This window comes from Monodelphis domestica, chromosome 1, assembly GCF_027887165.1.
Source record: "Monodelphis domestica isolate mMonDom1 chromosome 1, mMonDom1.pri, whole genome shotgun sequence".
Taxonomy (NCBI): domain Eukaryota; kingdom Metazoa; phylum Chordata; class Mammalia; order Didelphimorphia; family Didelphidae; genus Monodelphis; species Monodelphis domestica.
In genome coordinates, this window is record NC_077227.1 from 380,021,065 (window position 1) to 380,027,610 (window position 6,546).

Genomic DNA, 6,546 nt, shown 5'->3' on the forward strand with positions numbered 1-6,546 from the left:
CATGCAAAACATATTTCCATATTAGCCACATTGCAGAAAAGTACAGTGAAACATTAAAATTCAGTTTTCACTAAAGGCATATCAGTTCTCTCTCTGGAAGTGAAGAGCATTTTTTGATCATGAATCCTCTGGAACTGGCTTGCACCTTTGTAATGATCAGAGTACCTAAGTCTTCCACATTTGATCATCATTACAACATTGCTGTTAATGATTGCTGCACAATAATCTCCTGCTTCTTCTCACTTCACTTTGCATCAGTTCATATAGGTCTTGCCATGTTTTTCTGAAACCATCCCCTCATTTTTTTCTTTTTCTCTCTCTCATTATTTCTCTCTCTTTTTAAAAATTTATTTGGTCAATTTCAAACATTATTCCTTGGTTTCTCATTATTTCTTATAGCATAATAAATATTCCATCATAATGATATGCCACAATTTGGTCAGCCATTCCTCAATTTATGAACATCTCCTTGATTTCTAATTCTCTGTCACTACAAAAGAATTTTATTTTACTTAAAAAGAACACGAAGCTCAAGTAAAATTCTCATAACCAAAGTCCTTTAACTCCAAATCCAGTGTTCTATTTCAAATTTACAGAAGAGAGGAGGTAGACTCAGTGTGGTTAAAGTTAGTGGCCTGAGTTAGAATTAGGTGGCTAGAGATGGCACACCCAGATTGAAAATGAGATTTTTAAATTTCAAATGCTGTACTCCTTTTCTGAGAGAAAAAGTACTGACAACAGTTTCTCATCTGTTAAAAGGGTATAACAATGCTTCTACTTTCCCTTCTGGCCTTAGACACTTCTAGCTGTGTGACCCTGGATAAGTCAAGTCGCTTAACCCCCATTGCCTAGCCTTTTGCCTTGGAACCAACACATAGTATTAATTCTGAGACTAAACGTAAGGATTAAAAAAAATAAAACTTTCTGAATGTAGCTAGTTTATAATGACAATAGTAATCACTATAATAAGAGATGGCACTATGCCCAGTGCCCTATATAGTACATGGGCATTCCCTTATTTATAGCCCTGTAGTGACTCATTGTGGTAATGATGTGGTTTCCTAATTGAATCTGGATAAGAATGAAAGACTTCTTGAAGTAGCACAGAATTATTTCCTATGACCTCTTCTAGTCCTCATAAATGACCAATACTCTGATTGAAAAAGGACTGTCTTTGAATCTATAACAAAACAAATGCTGGAGCACCAAAAATGTTATTGAAAGACTTTATTTTTAATATACAGGGCAGATAGGTAGTGCAGTGATTAGAATTCTCGATCTGGAATCGAGGAAGCTCTGAGTTCAAATCTTGCCATATTTACTAGCTCTATGACTGTGGGCAAATTACATAACTTCTGTGTGCCTGTTGCCTTATCTGTAAAAATGGAAATAATTATAGTTCCTACCTCCCAGATTGTTGTGAGGGTCAAATGAAATATGCATAAGGTTTGCAAATCTTAAAGTGCCATACAAATGTCAGCTATTATTATTATCATCAAAAAGAGTAATTACCAAAAGAATTTTTAAAAAACCCAGGGATGAATCCCTTTTTGTTTGTTTTAAAACAGGAATAGTAATTCTTGTCTTAACAACAACAAAAAAAGGTTAGGTCAGACCATATTCTTTTATTTTCATCCCAGCTTTTATTTTATTTTTCATATTTATTTTATTTATTTTTGGTTACAATAATCACTTTATTTCCCTCACTCCCCTCCACCCATCCTTTCTGCAGCTGATGTGCAATTCCATTGGGTTTTACATGTGTCCTTGATCAGAATCTATTTCCATGTTGTTGTTTGCATTAGGATGTTCATTTAGAGTCTACATCCCCAACCACATCCCTTCGACCCATGTATTCAAATAGTTGTTTTTCTTCAGTGTTTCTACTCCCACAGTTTTTCCTCTGAATGTGGATAGTGGTTTTTTTTTTCCTATATCCCTCCGGGTTGTTCAGGATCACTGCACTGCCACTAATTGAGAAGTCCGTTACATTCGATTATACTACAGTGTATCAGTCTCTCTGTACAATGTTCTCCTGGTTCTGCTCCTTTCACTCTGCATCAATTCCTGGAGGTCATTCCAGTTCATACAGAAATCCTCCAGTTCATTATTCCTTTGAACACAATAGTATCCCATCACCAACATATACCACAATTTGTTCAGCCATTCCCAATTGGAGGGCATCCCCTCATTTTCCAATTTTTTGCCACCACAAAGAGTGCAGCTATGAATATTCTTGTACAAGTCTTTTTCCTTATTATCTCTTTGGGGGTACAAACCTAGCAGTGCTATGGCTGGATCAAAGGGCAGACAGTCTTTTAGCACCCTTTGTCATCCCAGCTTTTAAAAAGTCTTTACCTTTGGGGGCAGCTGGGTGGCTCAGTGGATTGAGAGCCAGGCCTGGAGATGGGAGGTCCTGGGTTCAAATATGACCTCAAGACACTTCCTAGCTGTGTGACCCTGGGCAAGTCACTTAACCCCCATTGCCTAGCCCTTACCACTCTTCTGCCTTGGAACCAATACACAGTATTGATTTTAAGACAGAATATAAGGGTTTTAAAAAAGTCTTTGCTTTCATTTTGAATAATTCTTTGAAAAATTTTTAATAATCCTCTAATTTTGAATAAAACATAGAAGACTGGTATACGTTTCACCTTCATCCCCTAGTCTTGCAAGCAAGAATTGGACAACCATAGCATGTTGGAGACAGAGAAGGCTTTAGAAATCTTCTAATCCAATCTCTTCTTTTTACAGATGAAGAAAGTGAGGTCCAGAGAGAATGACTTTCTCAAGGTTGCCCAGCTGGATAGTTCCAGAATCATTGTGTGGAGGTCTTCAAATCTCAAATCCCAAATCTCTTACTGTTTTGATAAAGCTACACATCCTTTCTTAATGAATGCATGGACTCAGGTCATTTGGACTTGTAGACCTGTGGGGAGAAGGAATTAAGCTATCCTTCCAAGAGCTGAGGGCATTGACCATTTACTTTTCTGTGTGGTTCATTAGTTGGGTCATTCAGAAATAGTGAGGACACAGCAGCAGCAGCAGGTACCTGAAAAGGAATATTGGAATCCCCAGGAAATTCTCATTCAAAGGAGAAATACTGTTCTCTCCTACTATCCCCTTAACCACCTCGCTCCTTTAATGTAGGTATGATGTCTGTACCAGCAGCTGTAGCCATCAGGATTAGACCAGGTTCAGGCCAAGTAGTCTAGCAAATATGCTTCTAGTGATTCTCTGACCATACTTTTTGACTTCTTAGGATAGTACAAAGGTCTTTGGATTTGGAGTCAGGAAGGACCTGGTCTAAAACTTATTTCTCTTAGTTTCTTTTTCTAGAAAGGAAAGGAAAGAGAAAGAAAGTAGAAGAGGAAGAGGAAGGGGAAAGGAAAGGAAAGCAGATAAAGAAAGGGAGAGGGAAGAAAAGGGAGGGGATGGATGGGAGAGGAGGGAGAGGAGGGAAGAAGAGGGGGGAAGGGAAGAATTTATATAGTGCTTATTATATGCCAAGCCCTAGGCTAAATAAATATATAAAAGTCTAAAGAAAAGACTCAGTACCAACCTCACATAATTGTGAACAAAGCTCTTTGTAAGCTCTAAGGTAATATATACATATGTATTAAATTTACTATTGTACCATCTCATAGTTCTATGCAGCTAATGAAGAGGGGGATAGACCTCCTTTGACAGGAATACCATTATTCAGAGGGTGCTGTACAAGATCATTTACAGACACATTGATAGCATAATCCTTGTTCTAAAGGAGTTTTAGTTCTAAGGTAGACAAAATGTATACAAGAGGAGGAAATATTATGGGTAAAGGAAATTTACCCTCCCCCTTTCTGGGGTGTTGCAGGTGATGTCACCTACTGTGAACTACTTGCATACCTGGCGTAAGCCTGAATTTGACCCAGAGTTGAAGATACTGTGAAGGAAATCATTGAGTGGACTGGGTCACAAGGAAAGAATGGCAGCCTGAAAAAGGCAGCAAATAGAGTCAAGAAATCACGAGATGGGGGAAGGGTGATGTCCCCTGCCCTGCCTTCTGGAATGACTCCCTGGGTAGCCCAGGCAAAATAGAAAGCCACCATTGAATTCTGAGATGTGATTTGTGAGAGTTAGTGGGCGGAGAAAACGCTTGATAAATTGAGGCAATAGTGGATTTCATTCCCCTCTCTTCCATGTTTTTTGCTGGCTGGACTTCCCTGTGAGTGTGGCTAGGGGACCCTAATGGTGGCCACAGAATAGTAAGCTAAATGGAACAGTAAGTAAAGTAAACTATATATCTCTCTCCTATTATTCTATCTCCCCCCCCCACTACTTTTGATTTAATAAAATTATTCATTTACAGCCAGTCTCATAATTTTACCTCTTACAAATAGTAACAGCTGATCTTTATATAACATAGTGCTTATTTGTGTAAATGATTCCATTTAACCCTTACAACAACATTGTGAAGGAAGCAGTCCATGGATTATTCTTTCCATTTTACAGAGGAGAAAACTGAGGTGTAAAGGAGAAGAGTGATATGTCTGCAGAAATCAAGATAAGCAGTGGATTAGAGACATGAAACCAAGTCTTCCAACTCTAAATTTAGTTTCAGTTTAGTTTTGTTATTTACTTTGTTGTATCCCTGATTTCAACTATATAAAGAATTTCTTTAATAGTGATTGTCATTTATCTATCTTTTCTAGTCATGAGATCCTTGTCCATGTGAGTTCTTGATGATATAGGATCTGTTCCAAATACTGGAGACCTTTCCTTGGTCCTTTTCAACCAACCAGTTATTCAGCAAATCAAATTAAGTCAACTAAGGAAGGGGTCAAATTTCTGACCTGTGGGTCATGGGGAGCTAGTAAATTGGGAAATGTTTAACAAAATAAATAGAAAAACAATATGACATAGATAATGTTCATTTGTGGCTTCCTAAGTTAATAAGCTAATCACAGGGATAAGTTCCTATTTGAATCTGATACTAGTGAACTACCATTTGTTAAGTGCCTACTATGTGTTAGGTAAGGGGATAAGCCAGTGATGATGAACCTTTTAGATACCCAGTGCTGTGCCCTTCCCACCCAGACTGGGATATGAAGAAAGGGACAAAACAGTCTCTTCCCTCAAAGAGCTCCCAATCAATGGAGCTAATATAATGGGGAAGGCAATAGGCAAAAAACTCTGTACAAACCAGACATTAAAAAGATAAATTATTCGTAGTCTCAGAAGGAAGGCACCAAGATAAGGAGGACTGGGAAAGGCATTTATGAGGTGTGCACTCTGTGCAAGGCATTGTGCTTAGTGCTGAGGATATTGAGAAAAACTGAAAATAGTCCCTGCCCTCAGGGAGCTTGCATTCAAATGGGGGAAGCAACACATACAAAAACATATGTATACAAGCTAGAAGCTATGTCTGTCTTACCCCTTCTTCAAGTCCCAGTTTCTTTCACCTCTTTCATGAACCCTGGCCCACTGTCATTTCTCTCTGTCTCTGTGTCTGTCTGTCTGTCTGTCTCTTGCTGTGTTTCTGTCTGCCTCTTCTGACTCTGATAGTTTTAATTGTCTTTACCCCATAATTAGTTCAAGGTTGCATTGTAGTGTGGTTCAGAGTGGTCAGAGTGATAAACTTTGTCTTATTGGACCTGAGTTTGAATTCCAGATTTCACACTGACTTTTGTGACCTTTCTGCATCTCATTTTTGGGTAGCTAGGTGGCACCATGGATAGAGTGCTGGGCCTGGAGTCAGGAAAACTCTCTTCTTGAGATCAAATCTGGCCTGTGTGACCCTGAGAAAGTGACTTAACCCTGCTTGCTGCAGTCTCCTCATCTGTAAAATTAGCTGGAGAAGGAAATGGCCAAACTGCTCCAGTATATTTGCCAAGAAAATCCCAAATGGAACCACAAAGAGTTGGACATAACTGAACAGTAACAACTTGAAGACCTCAGAGGACCATAAAGGCTCTGTTTCTATAATCTTAGAATATTATAGGTGAAAAGGGCAGTCGAAATAATCTAGTCCAACTTCATGACTTTTCAGATGAGAAAAATTAATCTTAAAGGAGTAGCTTTTGCAAGTTCCCTTATAAGATTGACTGAATGCTAGCCTTTCTTTATTTTTTTTCCCTTCTTGAAAGCCACAACTCAAACTAAAGGAGATGTTGAAATATTTGATAGCAAGTTAATGTACTGGACAAAGCATGTTTTTAACAGAAAAGCCCTGGATTTGGTATCCGAAGACCTGAGTTTGAATTATAGGTCTGCCCCTTACTGTGTGACTTTGTGCAAGTCATTTCCCTTCCTCTGGGTTTTAGATTCCTTATCTGAAAATCAGACAGTTGGAGTAAATAATGTATAAGATTCCCTCTGGTTCTAAAGTCTAAACTCCTAAGACCTAGTGGGCAAGGAGAGATGGACAGAATCGAAGGCCAAAAAAGTAAACCTCATGTGAAAGGAGATTTGGGAGGTCACAGTAAGGTTGGCTTGGGCAAATCACTTCTTTCTTTGAAAAAAAAATTAATTTAATTTATATTCTGACCTTAATACTAGGTAAAA

The 6,546-nt window shown here is 38.4% G+C and overlaps 1 long non-coding RNA gene across 1 annotated transcript; it reads left to right on the top strand.

Moving 5' to 3' along the window:
* The first annotated feature begins 2,749 nt into the window (after positions 1–2,749).
* LOC130453638 (uncharacterized) lies at positions 2,750–4,666 on the top strand. The gene is made up of 2 exons (XR_008911081.1): positions 2,750–2,831; positions 4,495–4,666. It is a non-coding gene; the product is annotated as an uncharacterized LOC130453638 (long non-coding RNA).
* Positions 4,667–6,546: the final 1,880 nt, after the last annotated feature.